Below are 20,984 nucleotides of genomic sequence, written 5' to 3'. Positions count from 1 at the left end.
GGACCAACGGCTTTTCCATTCTTCATCCTCTTCATAGCTGTCCTTACTTCCTCCTTGCTAATCTGTTGCACATCCTGATTCACTATCTCCACATTATCCAACCTCTTCTCTCTCTCGTTCTCTTCATTCATCAGCCTCTCAAAGTACTCTTTCCATCTGCTCAACACACTCTCCTCGCTTGTGAGTACGTTTCCATCTTTATCCTTTATCACCCTTACCTGCAGCACATCTTTCCCAGCTCGGTCCCTCTGTCTAGCCAATCAGTACAGGTCCTTTTCTCCATCCTTAGTGTCCATACCCTCATTTAATTTTTCATACACTTCTTCTTTAGCTTTCACCATCACTCTCTTCACCTTGTACCTGATCTCCTTGTACTCTTGTCTACTTTTTGCATCTCTCTGACTATCACACTTCTTCTTTGTCATGTGTAGAAAACATTTTCTTCCTTCGAATGTTAAGATCGTCCGTGATAACAATAACAGAACCTCATTTTAAGGAACGCAGTTTGGAAGTGGCCAGGAGCTACACAAGATGCTGTATATCAGAGCTTTGCATCAATCCGGTGGCGCACTGTGCTGTTCTCTGAAAATATGAGACGCACTGCTGTAGGCCGTCTTTTTTTTTTTTTTTTAATTTAGATTTGCAAACTGGGATTTCATTTAGGCGGCACGGTGGCGCAGTGGGTAGTGCTGCTGCCTCGCAGTTGGGAGACCTGAGGACCTGGGTTTGCTTCCCGGGTCCTCCCTGTGTGGAGTTTGCATGTTCTCCCCGTGTCTGCGTCGGTTTCCTCTAGGCGCTCCGGTTTCCTCCCACAGTCCAAAGACATGCAGGTTAGGTGGATTGGTGATTCTAAATTGGCCCTAGTGTGTGCTTGGTGTTTGTGTGTGTCCTGCGGTGGGTTGGCACCCTGCCCGGGATTGGTTCCTGCCTTGTGCCCTGTGTTGGCTGGGATTGGCTCCAGCAGACCTCCGTGACCCTGTGTTCGGATTCAGCTGGATGGATGGATGGATTTCATTTAATTTATTACAAATGTTCCTACATTGATTTTGAACACATTTATTATTTAGTTTGTATTGGTTTACACCTGATCCCACTCTTAAACTGCTACCTTTATTAAAACTATAGACCACTTCTCTTAAATCGAGGGTTTTTTTGCGGGTGTGGTTTCGTTTCACCTGTGTGAGCTTCACTTGTCTAACCAATCTTCTAGCAAACCTTCGAGATAAGGGGAAAGAGCTTGTTAAGAAACTACAGAGAAGAATGCGAGTGAAAGTCTCACCATTTATTATCGAGAAACTGAGCCCATAGGAACTGATAGACAAAAACGGGTCATCTGACTAAACACACTGAACATTACAGTTGTTTTTATTTTGCTGCCAGATATTCCGGTACAACTGATACATAGGTAAAAAGTTCAAATTAGTACTTACAGAAACTGCACGTAACACACAGTAATATAAAATCGTGGTGAAAATCTATTTATGCCATAAATTCACAATAAAGACATCCGTTTGCAGTAACATTAATTTCAAAAGTAACAATGAGTAACAATACTTCTGTGTGTCGTCTGATTGCATCCTCCCAAACATTGCAAACAGCCCTCCATCCCTTTAGAAGTTATTTATTGTGGGTTAAACGGTGAAGTGTATGGCTTCTAATGTCATACAAGTTACTGGATCTTTCATGATAATAATATATGGTAAGCGGTAAATACTGTCTAATGACATTCTTAATGGCATTAAGATGCGTGAATGACAAACTTGTAACAATAAGACGCTTAGCTTAAAAAAGCAGTGTCAAGTCACCTCACCTTTTTTTATTAACGGTTCTACATAGCTATATCTAATCTTTTGTTAATTTAATTTTTGTACAGTTTTACGCTGAAAATGATGCTGAATTATTAGTAAATATTTCAATCGGTGTGTTGAGTCATTTCAATAGGGTGTAATTCAGTCTGTCGAAAAATATTTTAAAAATGATACTATAAATGTGTGCGACAAAAATCTAAAGGTTTGTTTTTGGCAAAATTACAATAAGTAAAAATTCTAAGACTGAAATGCCTATTGCCGTTTAAGGTACTGAAGTGTGTGAACAGTGTATTTATTTCTCTCAAAAGAAAACGCATTTCATATTTTTCTCATTTTCATATCCATCTTTCAGCTGAAAAAAAATTAAATAGATAGATAGATAGATAGATAGATAGATAGATAGATAGATAGATAGATAGATAGATAGATAGATAGATAGATAGATAGATAGATAGATACTTTATTAATCCCAATGGGAAATTCACATTCTCCAGCAGCAGCATACTGATACAATAAATAATATTAAATTAAACAATGATAATAATGCAGGTGAAAAAACAGACAATAACTTTGTATAATGTTAAATGTTAACGTTTACCTCCCCAAGGGTGGAATTGAAGAGTCGCATAGTTTGGGGGAGGAACGATCTCCTCAATTTGTCAGTGGAGCAGGACATTGACAGCAGTCTGTCGCTGAAGCTGCTCTTCTGTCTGGAGATGATACTATTAAGTGGATGCAGTGGATTCTCCATAATTGATAGGAGCCTGCTGAGCGCCCTTCGCTCTGCCACAGATGTTAACTCTTTTAGGGCTAATTTTTTTTTTGTTTCTTTTCTCCCAGGGCTGAATATTTTTCCAAAAACTAACATTTTTTAAAAAAGAACACAAAGCAATTGTTTAACATATCAAATCAACAAAAAATATTTACTTTTGACAAATGTTACTGTCTTGCATGTTGTATGAGCCTGCATACTCTATGATTTCACATACATTTTACACAGCAAAGTCTGATCTCGCTCAAAGCAGCCAATTTCAGTCATTGCCACATTGCACTCCTTACAATATGTGTTGCTTTGGTGCCTATTTTTCAATTGTCTGTTGCTGCACTTTCTCACATATATTGTTAGTGTGTACTGTAGAGAGACAAGTCACCCATTTGCCATCGTGCCATGCCACTGCCACCAAGTTTTCTGCCTGCATGAACACCGTATTGTCACCTCTTTTCATCTTCTGAAACTTTATGAACTTTATGTATGGCATTATAGCCTGGCTCACCCCATGGGATTTGCTTCTGTTTATTACAGAAGTGAATAAAACTTTGCAGCAGCACGTACCTAAGCCACCAGGGGACAAAACACGTTTGGACCAATGCTCCCTGAAGTTATATCACCAGTTCTGTCCCATCTCTATTTGTAATGCCACAGCGCGCTTCATCTCATCTTTCGTTGTGGGTTTCCACTTTGAAAAATGAGAATGCAAACGCAGCCCGCGATTCAAAAAAAATCTCTGCCTACCTGTTTGTCTCGTCTGACAGTAGCTGAAAAGCAGCATCAGGAGAGAGCAGCCTGAAGTACAGCAGCTGGTGATCTGTCGTGTCCAACAGCAAGCCATGCCGTCTTGTAAACTCCGGTAGCCAGATCGGCTCTCAACGGATCAATGTCTGTGTATTTATCCCATGCGAACCTTGCCGTAGATACATCGGCTGCGCGAAGGCACTCAACTGGCAGCAGATCCGCTGGCGCGGCATCGGCTAGTGTCTGATCAGCTGATACCTGCTTCTCACTCTCTTGCTCGATCTTCTGATCACTGCCAATAAAATCCGTTTCTGAAAAATCAAGAGTCCGACTCCACGATAATGCGCAAAACATCGTCTGCCGAGTGTTTCCTTTTCTGCACTTGCTTCGCTCCCTTTTCACATGTCGATGCCATCTTGCCATTGTTTACATTTCGCAACTTACACACACGCAAGGTTTAGTTGCCGAGTCAACGAGTCTAGCATTCCTCCAAGCACAGAGGGAATGCCTGTGACGTGACAGTGAGATGTGTCGCCATTAACAGCTGATTTTCGCCCCCTATCCCTGGATGTCGACTTTTGTCGACATTCGCCTTCAACCCCTCCTGTCGACAAAAGTCGACATCCGCCCTAAAAGAGTTAAACTGTCCAGCTCCATGCCAACAATAGAGCCTGCCTTCCTCACCAATTTGTCCAGACGTGAGGCGTCTTTCCTCTTAATGCTGCCTCCCCAGCACACCACTGCATAGAAGAGGGCGCTCGCCACGACTGTCTGATAGAACATCTGCAGCATCTTATTACAGATGTTGAAGGATGCCAGCCTTCTAAGGAAGTATAGTCGGCTCTGTCCTTTCTTGCACAGCGCATCAGTATTGGCAGTCCAGTCTAATTTATCATCCAGCTGCACTCCCAGATATTTATAGGTCTGCACCATCTGCACACAGTCACCTTTGATGATCACGGGGTCTATGAGGGTTCTGGGCCTCCTAAAATCCACCACCAGCTCCTTGGTTTTGCTGGTGTTCAGTTGTAGGTGGTTTGAGTCGCACCATTTAACAAAGTCATTGATTAGGTCCCTATACTCACCCTCCAACCCCATTCCTGATGCAGCCCACGATAGCAGTGTCATCAGCGAACTTTTGCACATGGCAGGACTCCGAGTTGTATTGGAAGTCCGATGTATATAGGCTGAACAGGACCGGAGAAAGTACAGTCCCTTGTGGTGCTCCTGTGTTGCTGACCACAATGTCAGACGTGCAGTTCCCAAGACGCACATACTGAGGTCTGTCTTTAAGATAGTCCAAGATCCATGCCACTAGGTATGAATCTACTCCCATCTCTGTCAGCTTGTCCCTAAGGAGCAGAGGTTGGATTGTGTTGAAGGCGCTAGAGAAGTCTAGAAACATAATTCTTACAGCACCACTGCCTCTGTCTAAGTGAGAGAGGGATCGGTGTAGCATATAGATGATGGCATCCTCCGCTCCCACCTTCTCCTGATATGCAAACTGCAGAGGGTCAAGGGCGTGTTGAACCTGTGGCCTAAGGTGGTGAAGCAGCAGCCTCTCCATGGTCTTCATCACATGTGATGTCAGAGCAACAGGCCGAAAGTCATTCAGCTCACTAGGACGTGATACCTTTGGGACTGGGGTGATACAAGATGTTTTCCAAAGCCTCGGGACTGTCCCCTGTTCCAGGCTCAGGTTGAAGATGCGCTGTAGAGGACCCCCCAGCTCAGATGCACAGACCTTCAGCAGTCGTGGCGATACTCCATCTGGACCCGCTGCTTTGCTGGCACAAAGTCTCCTCAGCTCTCTGCTCACAGGTGCTGTTGTAATTATGGGTGGGGATGTCTCTCCTATGGTGGTATCAGCAGAAGGATGTGTGGAGGGTGCAGTACTCCGAGGTGAGAGTGAGAGTGGGTTAGGGTGGTCAAACCTGTTAAAGAAGTTGTTCATTTGGTTTGCTCTCTTCACGTCTCTCTCGATGGTAATACCTCGCTTCGAGCTGCAGCCAGTGATGATCTTCATCCCATCCCACACTTCCTTCATGCTGTTATTCTGCAACTTCTGCTCCATCTTTCTCCTGTACTGCTCCTTCGCAGCCCTGAGCTGGACTCGGAGTTCCTTCTGCACGCACTTCAGCTCATGCTGATCACCGTCTTTAAAAGCCCTTTTCTTCTGGTTCAAAAGGCCCTTGATGTCACTTGTAATCCATGGCTTGTTGTTAGCATAGCAGCGTACAGTTCTTACTGGAACTACAATGTCCATACAGAAGTTGATGTAGTCAGTAGTGCAGTCAACAACTTCCTCAATATTCTCACTATGAGATCCCTGTAGGATATCCCAGTCTGTAGTTCCAAAACATTCTCTCAGAGTATTCTCAGCCTCCGGGGTCCACTTCCTGAATGATCGTGTGGTTACAGGTAGGACTGTCACTTTTGGTTTATAGTGAGGCTGAAGCTGAACCAGGTTATGATCTGCTTTCCCAAGCGCAGGCAGCGGGGTGGCACTGTATGCGTCTTTAACGTTTGCATACAGTAAATCAATAGTCTTATTTCCCCGGGTGTTACAGTCAACATACTGGGAAAATGCAGGTAATGTTGTGTCCAGCGTCACATGGTTAAAGTCTCCAGCGATTAGCACAAGCGCCTCAGGGTGCTGCGTTTGTAACTTAGCAACAGCAGAATGGATGATGTCACTCGCTGACTCCACGTCCGCTCGAGGAGGAATGTATACAATAACAACAATGACGTGTCCAAACTCTCTGGGCAAGTAATAGGGATGTAAACTTATGGCCAACAGTTCGATGTCCCTGCAGCAAGTGGAGATTTTGTTACACCACCGTGTATTAACATAGAGAGCGAGTCCTCCTCCTTTGTGCTTCCCTCAGGTACTTGCATCTCTGTCCGCTCTAACTGTGCTAAACCCGGGTAGCTCCACGTTTGCATCTGGGATGGTTTTAGTTAGCCACGTTTCGCAAAAACACAACAAACTGCATTCTTTGTCACACATGGATAGTCTTCTGTGCTTATACACATCTATCCACACAGCTCAAGTCACAAAGAAGATTCTCAGAGCTCAAGTGTGTTTATCTCGATATGAGATGCCTGGAATTGCAGAGGGTAAATAATATATTGTCATTTGGAATACATAAATGTCATGTGTATTCTGTGTCTACAACGATCTATGTAAATGTAGGATGACAAGAAATGCGAGGCAGGAACTGGTGTTGACAAACCTGAGGGGGGAGATGTAAGGTTTCTAAACTCTTTTGGGATTTCCCCCAACTGGATGACACACCAAACAGCATCTGAAAGCGCGATTGTCGAGTCTGTGGAAGACAGTCTATCAATTGCCGGGGCAACCGCAGGCTGATAGCGCTGTAGCGGCTCGCCGTGAAAGCAAATCCAAAAAGATTGCGGTTGCGCTATAAGCGCCTGCCATCATTGGGTATGCAAGGGACATTATAAATGAAGGGAACAGTATTACTTGGCCACTAACCTGGCCACGACCCTGCCTGATTGCTGTGTCTGTGTATAGGAGAGTGGTAGATCCCACTGCAATAAATAGCTGTTCCGTTCAAGCGGAATAAAGCTGGTTTTGCTAAAGTACTGAGACTCAGCCTCTTGTTTTGGGGTGCAAGACAAGGACTCTCATGTCACAACATGAAAAATATTTCTGTATTAGTTATGTGTTCAACAATTCCTGCCTCACATTTCCTGTCATTCTACATTTACATAGTTCATTGAAGAAACAGAACACACGTGAAGTGCATGTGTTCTAAATAATGATATATTATTTACTCTCTACAACTCCAGGCACTTCACACCCAACTAAACAGACTTGATCTGGGAGAACTTTTTATCCAAGTTGAGCTGTTGTGGCGGGGGGTTGGAGTAGCTGGCTGCTTGCTGCTTGTGCTGATTGACACATTTACAAAACAAAATATGCTAATGGAGAGGTGTGAAGGAATTTAAGGTGGCCTGGGATTATGAGTTTTTCTGTAGGTTTCAGAGGATTCTAATGTTAAAGGAGTGATACAGTAGTTGCAAAAAGCACCCATTAAAGAATATCAAGGAAAAGATTAAAATGTTAGCCAATTATTTCACTCTGGAGAAATGGTGATCTGAGTCCAAGAATGAGCTTAGCTTGTTTTGTTTTACTTTGAAAGGTTGTATTTGAACCAATGAAAAAAAACACAAAGTGATCAATGTGACCTTTATCAAGGAAAGTTAAATGTTCTACAGTAAGCTTTGTAGGGATTTTCAACCTAATAATTCAAAAGTGCAAACAATAACAGCTGAGTTTCCTGAAATCAATTACTCCTATAGGGTAAGAAGCAAAATACAAGCTACATTTTTAAGGTTCTGAAAACCCTACTTAATCTTCCACTTTACAAGTAAGTATAAGATAATTCTTTTTTAACTCTGCATCTGAATCATTTCAAGTCCATTGAACAACAACTGATTGACAGTATTTTCACTATATGGTGATATTTTGGTAGTTAAATTAAATAAATATTTAATATATAAAAGCTTATTCCCATCACTAAAAAATATTGAATTTTTCCTCAAAAGTATTGCATTATGTCCCAGTACTTATAAGGTTATTTTACAATAATTATTGCATTATTTTACAAAGATATTGCCTGATTCTGCCAGTAACATTGTGCATCAGTTATTTTGTTCTATTTTTTCAAAACATTGATGGATTGTATAATTTTGATCTGGATAAAACAAGATTGGTATTTGAAAATCCGTGGATTACAAATCAGTGATATATATATATATTATTGTCACACACGTGTTTAGGAGACAACTAAAGGGCTTGAATACATGTGATTCCACACCAGACCAGGGGGTGGCGAAGTGCACTAATTTTCCCCTCTCGATCTTTTGCAGACCATTCTAGGGAAATCCCGCCAAGCTCTGGGGCAGCCAACGATGTCACTTCCGGTTCCAGTATTGATGACATCACTTCCTCCACTGGCCTTTAAAGCTGCCATCTTGTCTCAAGAGAATCAGTTCTGTTTTGGACTCTTATGTGAACATGTAAACTTTGTTAAATCAATTTTGCAGCCAGGAACAATTATATGGGTGGCTGCCCCAAACCTTCACAACATCTTGTGGTCGTTTTTGTGACAGTGGCGTAGTCGGCAGGATAGAAAAACCCCAGAAGAGAACAGGACTGGACCTGAATAATGAAGAGGTGGGAGAGTACCTGGGCCGAGCTTCCAGGTGGGGGTTGCATCTCGGATTTCGGAAAGAACCGGTGCAGACTCTGCTCCCTGTGTCTAATTCCGGGCCACCTAAATCAAATAGGGAGAGTGTCGATGGGACATACAGACATGGACTGGTCTCTATGGGGGAAGCGATGGGGACCTATTATGCTCTCTCGGAGGAGAGAGCTGTCCTCCCCACCGCGGCTAAAGCCCTGGAGCAAAGTGGGAGTTCCCCAGACCAACAGGTGAGGAAATTGCAGGAATGGAGATTTGACCCTGAGTGGTCTACCCGAGAGTAGCTTGATGCTCTCTGGGAAGAGATGGCAGGTTGGCTAAGACCCACTGAATGCACCACCTTCCAAATCGTCAAGAATGTGGCCTGCTTTATATTAATAAATAACCTGCCAAAGCATTTCACACAGCCGGTCTGGGGAGAGTTTTCTAACATAAACGAGCTCATTGAGCTCATCGATACATCTAGGGCAGCCTTGCAATTTGGGAGAGCAGAACGGGCCTTAAGTGGACACCGCAGAGATTATGTCCCTCTTAATCTGCCCTCTCGGCATAAACTGGAGTTTGCACTGGAACCCCGAATCCGTGGGTGCAGCCCTCGGTCGGGGGCAAGGCAGAATGTAAATGGAGAGAGGGGGGTGGATTGTGTGCGCTTTCAAACCCCTTGTTAATGGCTCATACGGGAAAGGTAATAGTAAACGGTTTCAAAGTAAAAGCTCTTTTTGATTCTGTCAGCAACATTTCTGTTGTTGATCGCCGATACGTACTACCGTAACAGTGGTTAAAAATAAAGACCAGTATTACCTGTGTACACGGAGATATCCGCTGCTATAAATCCGCCTGATGTTTCATCAGCCACGGAGGATCACTTAAAAGAATCACCATAGCGGTCCTCCCAAATACACCGTTCGCTGTGATTCTCGGGTGAGACTGGTCTGATATTAAAAGCGGTGAAATACTGATCCCTTCTAATCCGAAATTGGGCCAATTACAGATGGGAATCCTCCATCTCAGGTTGTCTCCACACCGTGTACTCAGCCGGTGGAGAGAGATATGGGAGACCAAGAGGAAGATGGGGAACTTCCTGGACCGTCACGGACCACTACGTCATTTGTCCGCATCTCGCCAGAACGGGATGACTCTCCACCCCTTGAGGTCAGACCAGACCCTCTCTCAGATCTGAGCTTCCAATTTAGACAAACACTGGCCTCATTTAATAGGGAACAATGGAATGATGATTCCCTTAAATTTGCAAAGAATGCAGTGATTCTCGTCAACGGCCAAAGCACTCTTCAGCCCATTCCACAGGGGCCCCACTTTGTTATAGAAAATGATTTATTATATCGGGTGAGTGTGCACGAGGGAGAGGTGCGGAAGCTGTTGCCAATCCAATGAAATTTCCGGTGGCAACTTTGTTAGTTAGCGCACGCTCACCTGGGCACCAAGAAAACATTAGAGCATATTAAGCTCTGTTTCTATTGGCCGGGAATTAACGAGGAGGTTCGCCACTTCTGTATTTCGTGTCCAGAATGTCAGCTGCGGCAAATTCCTAGGAGGGACCGTGCTCCTCTTGTTCCCCTTCCCTTAATTGATGTCCTATTTGAAAGGACAGGGGTTGACATAGTGGGACCCATGGAACCCTCGGCCCGAGGACATAAATATATATTAGTCCTCATGGATTATGCGACCCGATATCCAGAAGCTGTTCCATTGTGCTCAGCTAATTCTAAAGCAATCACACGGGAACTAATGGGGGTCTTTGCGCGAGTTGGGGTTCCTAAAAAAGTCCTTACGGACCAAGGGATGCCATTTACCTCAGAGACGTTCAGGGAAATGGCCAAGTTACTTAAAATAAAGCACTTGAAAACCGCGGTGTATCATCCTCAAACCGACAGTCTAGTCGAGAGGTTTAATCAGACTCTCAAACAGATGCTTCGCAAGGTGGTCAGCGGTGATAGAAGGAACTGGGATCAACTCCTCCCCCTCATACTCTTTGCCTACAGGGAAGTACCTCAAGCCTCAACGGGGTTCTCACCCTTTGAATTATTATATAGACGACAACCCCGGGGCATATTGGACATTTTAAAAGAAGGTTGGGAAGGAAAGGCTCTTCCCTCGACTAATATTTTGGAATATATCTCGCAAATACACGATAGATTTGAGAAAATTCAGCCCATACTAAATAGTCACATGGAGGATGCGCAAGCCGTACAGGCCCACATTATGACCATGGCATGACACTTCGGGAGTTCCCACCTCCCACTCTAAACTACTTGCCCAATGGCAAGGACCAGACGAAGTTAAGGGGAGAAAAGGACTCGTCGACTATTTGGGGAAACAGCCCAATCGTCGACCGAGTGAGCGGATATATCACGTGAATCTGCTGAAACTGTGGAAGGAAAGGGACCCTGATCCCACCTCCGGCCAGCCCAGCTCCATCTTTGCTCAGACTAACACACTTAACTTCAGGTCTAACTTGAATACCTGACAGAGGCGATAGTTCGAAGCAGTTATCTCGTCTGTCCCAGAGGTGGTAGACGAAAACCCCGGAAGTACCTCTCTGGTTACCCACAATATTGTGACTGAACCCGGGGTTATAGTCCGAGAACACCCCTATCGTCTTCCAGAGGCAAAGAAGGCTGAAGTGGAACTGGTAATCAAGCGCATGCTGGACCTAGGAGTCACAGAGGAGAGTCATAGTCCCTGGTCCAGCCCAATTGTCTTGGTTTCAAGCCCGACGGGAGCTGGAGGTTTTGCAGTGACTTTCCATTCGGGTTACACGGGGCTCCTGCGACTTTCCACCATCTGGTGGACAAAGTGCTCCGCCCCCATAACACGTATAGTTTCCCTACAAAAAATCCAAAATTTGCAATGTTAAACTTGTCTTTCCAGATCTTAAAATGTCCCAGAATTGTTTCTTCTGAACACCATGAAATCTCTGCACTTAACACAGTTGGCCATGAAGCTGTGACTTAGGCATTCTCATCAAATCGATCTGGTTCTGCAAAACCACAACTGTAGTGCTGGCTGTCTTTGCTTCACAGACAATGAACGGGGTTAAGTAGTGATTTTTTTCAGTGGATGACAGTAATTATCCAGTTATTACTGCCATATGGGAGAGCAATGATGCTCACAGCATTATAGACATTTATCACGGCTTTCTTTTGTTTAAGAAGTCTTGATGATGCAAATTCATGAAGGAACTAATGACCTTGATGCAGCATTACACCTCCAATAAAACTTTCAACAAAAATAAATAAACAAATACACTTCCATGTAAGGGTGGCGCAGTGGCAACACTGCTGCCTTGCAGTAAGGAGACCTGGGTTCGCTTCCCGGGTCCTACCTGCATCGAGTTTGCATGTTCTCCCTGTGTCTGCGTGGGTTTCCTCCGGGTGTTCCGGTTTCCTCCAACAGTCCAAAGACATGCATGTTAGTTGAATTGGCGGTCCTAAATTGTCCCTAGTGTGTGTTTGGTGTGTGGGTGTGTGTGTGTGCCCTGCGGTAGGGGGGTGCCCTGCCTGGGGATTTGTTCCTGCCTTGTGCTGGCTGGGATTGGCTCCAGCAGACCTCTGTGATCCTGTGTTAGGATATAGTTGGTTGGGTAATGACTAACTGACTGACTTCCATGTAAACTTTAATTTTTAATGTAGCTGATGGAAAGGGGTCAATGACTTTCAACATCTTTTGACTGCTCAGCTGCAAAGCAAAAGGAATCCTGTAAGAAAATTGTAGTGATAGGTGTTGAGAAAGTTCAACATGTATAGCAATGCACCATGCAGTGGGAAAAAAAAACTGCTGTCATTTGCATGGAATATATAATGACAAAACAGAAGTAACCAATATTTTAATGCCATGCGGAACTGTTAAAAAATAAAAAAATAATAACTGTCAAATTAAGTAATGTAAATGAGGTCTGGGCTCAGAACGGTAGGTTGGTGCTGGAAATGTGGTTCAGATAAAGTCTGAAAGCCAGTAGACATGATCAAATGTCTGGCCACTGGAGTTGCCGCTATTAATTTCACAGTTGCAGAACTTTACTGTTGTAAACTCCTCCTTCCATGTGGGATAGAGGTAAGAAATCACTCCAATCACAGTCTGAACTCAGAAAGCACTTCAATTCCTGTTGCTGTTGTCTGTAACCAAAGTAAATACAAAAACGTAATGTCACAACATTACAAACAAGTGCACATTTTAACTACTCTGCGTGTCTAAGTTTAACAAATACTTGAACCTCTTTAAATCCTATTATTTGAATAAATATACTTTTTAGCAAGGACACACATCATTAACGTCTCAAGTGATATGGGAAAAGGATGAACTGATCTCACAACGTACAGCAAGTAAACAAATGAACGGAAAAGGTAATGAAAATGTTTAACAATTGGTTTTCCAATGTTCTGCCTTTAGAGGTCGTCATTTAACCTGGCAAAGGACTGTGCTTGTTCCTCCATTAGGCATTAAATTCAAGTATTACTCGAGTAAAAAAAAAAACTCCAAATTACTAGACAATTTCAACATCAGTGTGTAGTAAAACAAAATTTTGAGTGCAGGCTTGTCATCTTCATAATGAAACAGACTGAACAAATGAGTAGCAGCAAGGACACCAAATCTACATTGAAGTGTTGCAATCCTGGAACAGGTTCTGCTTATAAAACAGAAGATACTGTTTCATCATTTCATCCAGAAACAATTGAATGAAATGTAGTGAGAAAGTACTATTACAGATTGATCTTGTGAAACTGTGATTACTGCTTGCTAGACTGATTGATTCTGTGCATAAAATATTGGTGTTTGCATATTGGTATCTTTAATATTTATCCATTTACTCTGAATAGCTGAAACATGGCGTAGTAAAGTGAATTACTGAGATGTGAACCTTTACACTCTTTCCATTGAATCTTTGCTACAATCTGTCTGCAGCTAGGAGTTTCACTCTAACCTGCCCCCCAAAAAAACAGTACACTAACTGGATCCAAAAAAACAGAAATAAAAAAAAATATATAAGAAAATGTACAGTTCTAACCAAAAATTTGCTATTGCTTTGTGATAATTTCACTTCATTAAGTATTGCAACATAGAAGTGGAAACAGGTGACTTAAAAATAGCTTGATTACTTGGTTATGACATAATCACAGCTAAGGCAATTTACAACACAAGTTCAATAAATATAAATATGTATCGGCTACAATTTTCAGATTGTTGGAATGAATTTAATAGTGCATATGAACCAATTCACATACTCTAGAAAATAAAAATTCAGTTGAAATGTAATTTAAAGTTAAATAAACAGAAAGGGCAAGAGTATTGGATCTTCGAGGATTCGTCCTAAAAATTTGTTTCTAAATTACAACATAGTGTAGTAAGATTTTTAAAACACATTTTGAGACAGTCAACAAGTTTCTCAAAGGCCTTACACTATTTGAGAGGAACTTGTAAGATTCCCTCTGGCTTTCTCGAAAGGAGTGATTCCTGTGATCTTATGTGATAGCTATTGCACTCTAGTGTAGAATTATATGTTACAAATAAACTGTTAATTGGAATAATTTTTACACTTTCTACAGATTTGTATTATTGAACTGTACTATAATGATGTGTAGTTTGCACCTAGATTTACTTGCACTATGGGGCTGTCTTTATTGTGAATGGCTGTGTGAGGAGTACGTAGGAGTAGATGGGACAGAACATGAAATAGCGTTTTCAAGGTATAAGGTGTCATATCTCTGCCTCCCAACAACAACAAATGACGCTGACTTTTACAATGATCTATAACATGGTCTGCAGACAGCCAAAAGAGATTTATGTGGGTCTCCAAATACATATGATCGTGGCACATTATAATTAAAATCCCAATTAACGAGTGTGAAATGTTTGTAGAAAACGTTTTCTTGCTTAGAATGTGCAGATCATCCGTGATAACAGCAATATAACCCATTTATAAGGAACGCTATTTCTAGTACATTTCATTAATTACAAATTTTCCTACATTGACTTCAAATGCCTAATATTGCTTTACACCTGATCCCTCTTTCAAACTGCTACTTTTATGAAAACTTTACACCACCTTCCCTCTAAAATCAAATTTTTTTTTAAATATTTTTGTTTGACCTGTGTGAGGTTCTCTTGTCTTACTGATCTTCTTGCAAACTTTCAAGAAAAAGAGCAAAGAGCTTGTCGAGAAAATACAGAGGAAAACACGAGTGAAACTCCTACCACTTGTTATCGAGGAACTGATCTCATATGAGACTAAAATGATAAAGACAAGTTACGTGACTAATCAGACTAAACATTACCATCTTTTTTTTTCTCTCCTTTTTTTTGCTGCCTAACAAAATAAAGCCTAGCTTCCGGTGGAATCGATAAATTGGTAAAATTTACAAATTAATGTAAACACAAACTGCACATATCTATAAAATCAAGCGTGAAACGGTATATACAGTATTATAAATAAATACATAATAAAGACATCGACTTGCAATAACAATAATTTCAAAAGTCGAAGAGCAACAAAATACTGTCAAATAATGACAAACTTGTCACAGGAAATTTCTAAACATAAAAAAAAAACAAAACAATGGCAAGTCACCGTTGATTTTTTTCTTTACGGCTATGCAAGAGACAATCTTATAAAGTAATTTTAATGCTAAATTCACATCTAATTTCAATAGAATATCAGTTTCTTATAGTTACTTAGAATATAGTATACTCTTTTACTCGCTATAAGTTAACATCAAATTGAACTTCCTTTGGTATAACTTTAAAGTGAGTGTTAATTAAGCGAGTTGGGAAATCGTCCTATTGCTAATGTAGACTGTTAAGAGAAGTTTGCAACAACAGATTGGCACACAGTTTTCTGACCATTTAGATATGAACATATGAAAGTACAACTGTACGACCAAACATAAATAATCATGAAACGAGATAAGTAAACCTTAAACAGAACTTTCTTTGAACAAGAACTTTTTTTTTTCTTTAATACCATATTCTTCTTTTTATCTCTCTCTCTTTTTGTGTAGTACTAGGGTGTTGTACCGTGTTAGCCATTATGAATGTAGAGAAAAGCCAAGCAAAATTACATCTTGCCTGAGTTGCCTCGAAAGCTTGCATATTGTAATCTTTTTAGTTAGCCTATAAAAGGTGTCATTTTGCTTGGCTTCTCTCTTTTTGTGTGAATTGTTTTGTTTTGAAACTTGCCTAAACTTTTAAAACGAATATATTTGGTCTCTAGAATTATTTGAAAACGCATCACACTGGTGCAAGAATTGTCCTGTGAAGCAGACTTAAAGCTGCAGAACTTCGGTAATTTGTGGCAAATGCAGCTACAGGCTATATTTAAAGTTGTGCTGATTTAATAGTACAAATTCTGGAAATTTCCTGCATGGGAACTATTAGTAAATATGTCAATCCGAAAGTTGAGACATCTCAGTAGGATGTAATTCAGTCTCATTGGAAAATTTTTTTTTATTAAATGATAATTTAAAAGAGCTCGTAAAAAATCGTATCTTTTGTTTTTGACAGAATTACAATGATAAGTAAAATCGCTAAGTTTGAATGGCTTATTGTCGTTTAAATAAGGAATTAAAGTATATGAGCAACTACAAAAGAAAAGTCACTCATATTCTCATTTTCATCATTCAGGTAATATATATATATATATATATATATATATATATATACACATATACACATATATATATATATATACTGTACATATACACACACACACACACACACATATATATATATATATATATATATATATATATATATATATATATATATATATATATATATATATATATATATATCGCACGCAGATAATCAATCTGCTGTACTTTTTCACATCAGTAAAATATATAGGTACATTTGCAAGCCATTATGAAATACTAACCATATCTGAATATTTGTAATTTTAATTCAATTACTGCAGTAGTAGGCAACTTTGATCTGTTATACAGTAAAGACATAAACAGTAATTATAATAATTGTATAAAACAGCGCTTCTAAGTGATGAAGTGCATTTCATATGAGGGCTATCTCGGAAAATAACACAATTGCAGGTATGGTAAAGTTTGCGTCCACGGTTCATTTTCTTGCACTTAACGCTTTCTATGACCATGGATATTCGCATGTTTTTCATTTTATTATGTGATAGATTTACAATACTTTTATGCTGAAATGAATACACTTAATTCGTTTGTGGGAAGAGTCTAACTTTTATTCATCGACTACATAGCTGTAATACACAAACAGACATACAAAAGGTATAACTGAAGATACTACAGTGCCAGAACAATACAAAAATCGACGGTCACTAATGCTCATTCATTAAACTGATCAGTGATGATCCCGGATTACATATTTTACACGTTATTAAAAGTTTAAATGATTTTCTAAACCAGGGGTAAAACAGAGCATATATGATTGGATTAAGACCAGAGTTAATATTTCCTATCCATAAGCACGCCCAGGCTACTCCAGAAGACACAGCAAAATTCATGAACTGGTTTAGGAGAGAACACACGTAGAATGGTAGCCAACACAGAAAAAAAACAGTGACTACTATACCTAATGTTTTTGCTGCTTTTCTTTCCGATTTTTTAGAAATATTCCTGTTCTTTTCTACAGAGTTCTTTTGCTGAGTAGATATTGCCCTTGCATGCCGTTTTGCAATTAGAAAAATTTTCGCATAAAGTGTTATCATTACAGAAACCGGTAGAATAAACGAATATATAAGATCAATTGTAGCGCATGTCGAATTGAACACAAGAACGCAATCACCTGGACAAGGGTCTACTCCAATAACTCCTTCAGTATTTCCATTATTAAACATCATCAGACAGATATAAGTGAAGGTTGAGATCCAGATGGCTGAAACAGCCAGAGCGCCGGTTCGAACTGTTATTTTATTTGAATATGTTAATGGGTGACAAATAGCGATGTATCGGTCAATGGCAATCACAGACAAATTAATAACGGAAACTGTTAATAAAAAAGCAAGGCAGATTGTATATATAAAGCAAAATACTTCACCAAAGTACCAACATGTTTCTATAGACTGAATGATCATAATGGGCATAATTAAAACACCAACAAAAAAATCTGCTACGGCCAAAGACAGTACTAGGAGATTGGTTGGTGTATGAAGCTGCTTGAAATGAGATATAGAAATAATCACTACTAAATTTCCACAAAACGTTACTACTACCAAAACGCCCGCCAGAATGTAAAGCAGCACGGAAACAGAAGGCGTTCGAACTTCTTTTGTGCAGGAGACATTGCCTGGATAGTAACAGAAATACTCCACGTGATCGATTAGCTCGTCTTGCATCGCAGTCGACAAGAGGTCGACGATCAGATATCTGAAGTAGCTGCTCTGTCACATTATTTTAAAGTGCGATCCTGTAATAAACACGGGAGGCACTGCGTCGGAGGTGCTTTTATATCCGTAACAGGCACTCATCACTAGTGAGCCTCTAATTAAGCAAATGCCATGAGACTGCTAGTGTTTTGATTTAAGAAATTGGTACTTAATTACTGTTGACCACATTGTTTTTTTTTAACATTCTCGTGTTTATTTTCTTAACCACTTTCAAGTTTTGTCACATGAATAATGACTAATTAATTTTATCAAAACAGCCAGATTCAAGGTCACCTCCTGTGTATTTAATTTGTTCATTTGGGTCATCACCTTTTAAACAAATTAATGAAAGTATACGTATACTGATTTGAAAGTCATTGTCATTTGCATTTGTTATGCTTTTTAAAAAGCGAGCATACATTAAGTTATAACGTCTACATAACTTCATGTGTAACGTGTTCTTTTTTACATTTGTTCACATCTTTAGAATATTAGATATCCTTGGACAATTATTACACAAAAGACATTACATTTTCAGATCCTTTGCTGCCCAAAGACACACATTATGAAGCTCTTGGGAGTTAAAGCCTGTCTAGTCAGCATAGGTGCTGGGAAGAAAGTACTGTAGCTATGAAGAGAGTAGCAATAAAACAAGTGACGGCAATATACAGTAGTCATACCTGTAAAAATGTAATTGAACATCAGTACAATAATAATAAATACATCAGCAAAATGCACTTTAAAAAGGTCTCAAAGTACAATGTACCGAGGCTAAGAAATATATTGAGATTCATACATGCAACAGTGAATCAACATGTGGAAAATTACTTCATCAGCCAAAATATTAAATAGTTGATTTCATTTCTTTTTGTTTTAAATAGCTCAATTAATGTCATGCACTATTACAAAACACTTTAAAAAACGCAAACAAGATTTCAATGTAGTTTTTCAACGAAACTATTTTTTAAAGGAAAAGAAAAATTGTTTGATAACAAGTACATGTGTTAGGATGTTTGGTTTGCTGGAGTGTGTTTTCTTGCTGTTTATACTGTTGTGTGTATGCGTGTGCATGTCTGTGTGTGTGTGGACTTTATTTAATTTCTGCCCTCTGATTTATTGTTTGTGTTTAAGTTTGTCTTGTTTAACATCAATGTTGTCATCTACAAGTACTAAGCGTGTGTGCTGCTAGGTTGCAAAATAATATCTTTATTCATAATTTACTTAAACAACTGTTTGTTTTCTAACAATAATTTTTAACGTGCATTTTAATAAATATATAGAAAACAGACACTTTTAACACAAGGTTTTGTTAAACTTTATAAGTCTATTTCACTTTCACACTAACCTTTGATTTAATTAATTATTGAAAGTTGTCATATAATACAAAATTCAATCATTAGTCCTCAAAATTAAATAAAATCTTATTACCACTTAATTATATTTGATCTGTTTCTCCCTCTGCCAATAAACTGACAACTTAATGACACAACATTTGCCATACTGAAGAGAACAGCTCAACCTAGTTAATGCAGGATCATAATGGGTCTCTGAAAGAGACTTTGAATATTTTTGCACCTTAAAAAAGTGGAGTAGTTGGAGCAGCAAGAAATCAACCAAAGTTTACTGACAGTGCATGTGCTCTTAGATTAGAATGTCAAAAACGTCAGCATACATAAAGAATGAATAAATTACACTTCTACCAAGCAGTATGGACTAATAACCTTTAAAGGTATAAAAAAAATTATCTGTGTCTGCTGAAATACTATTTCAGATTAATACATAAATAACATTCATGTACTGTTTTGAACAAAGACTAAATTGATAAATGGGAAATCTGAACTGCCATGAAAAATGCTTACAAATATCAGTAGCATTGATTATATGAACGTCTTTGATGCCATATACAGTGCATATTTTTAGACATAGTCATCATTGCAACAAAACTGTAACTAACCATACTACCTCTGAAAAAACAGATTTTCTCTAACAATATGCCATCCTCCTCTTTTCTTTTGACCTCGGCCAAAGTCTTTTTCCTTCCTCCTAGCTCCAAATTTGAAAAATACAAGTTGGAAGCATTGGATGGGGGCATGACAGCTGTCAATCATCTTTATGAAGAATGACAGTTAAATTGCCCAAGTTTGTACTACCAGCTGTTAAATAAGCAAGGACAGACATAAAAAAAAGTTGGGTTCTCAACCAGAAAACCATGTATAATAGTTGACAAAATGTGTCTTTTCTTGAAAAAATGGAAGCTGTGATCCCTGAAGTGTTTGTGTTGGGCAAATGACACTGACGTCCTGTCTGAGTCATCTTTAAATGTCATTGGCTGGTAGGGATGGGGTCAAGAGCAGAGTACAAGTGGCATCATTGGTAACTGAGAATGGGAGAATAAAGTTGTATTAGAGGTAATGCAACCCTCTTTTGTCCACCAAATTGCCCACTTAAATCAACCCCAGAAAGACACTCATGATGCTCGCAGGAAAGACAGCCAATTATTGGACTGGAAGATATACAACTTTTCAATTTTTATTTGATCCTATACATTCATTTTTTGTAATTACATTTTTGGGAATTCAGTTTAGAATGGCAATCAAATTCATCTTCATCCTCTGCTTCTCTTCACCTTGAAGAGATTTTCACTCCAGTTTTATTATACCATAGGATTTTCTGCTCTAATAACTTTAACTTATAATTAGCATTTTTAATTTGTTGTTTACAAATCAAAAATGAGTAAATGTGTCAAATGATGTCATATACTTCATATGAATTTTAAGTACTATTAGGTTTTTATTGTTTAAGATCAGAGTGTTCTTTAAGAGTATTGTGCATTTCACAGCAAATGTAATTCGCTACTACTCATTTCTGAAACAGTATTATATTTTAATAACTAAAGTACTCTGCGGTGGGTTGGCACCCTGCCCAGGATTGGTTCCTGCCTTGTGCCCTGTGTTGGCTGGGATTGGCTCCAGCAGACCCCCGTGACCCTGTGTTCGGATTCAGCGGGTTGGAAAATGGATGGATGGATGGATAACTAAAGTACTTCTTATATGATTTTTAAAGCATGATTA

Source organism: Erpetoichthys calabaricus, chromosome 3, assembly GCF_900747795.2.
Source record: "Erpetoichthys calabaricus chromosome 3, fErpCal1.3, whole genome shotgun sequence".
Classification (NCBI taxonomy): domain Eukaryota; kingdom Metazoa; phylum Chordata; class Cladistia; order Polypteriformes; family Polypteridae; genus Erpetoichthys; species Erpetoichthys calabaricus.
The sequence above is the reverse complement of the archived record's forward strand: the minus strand, read 5'-3'. Positions refer to the sequence as shown.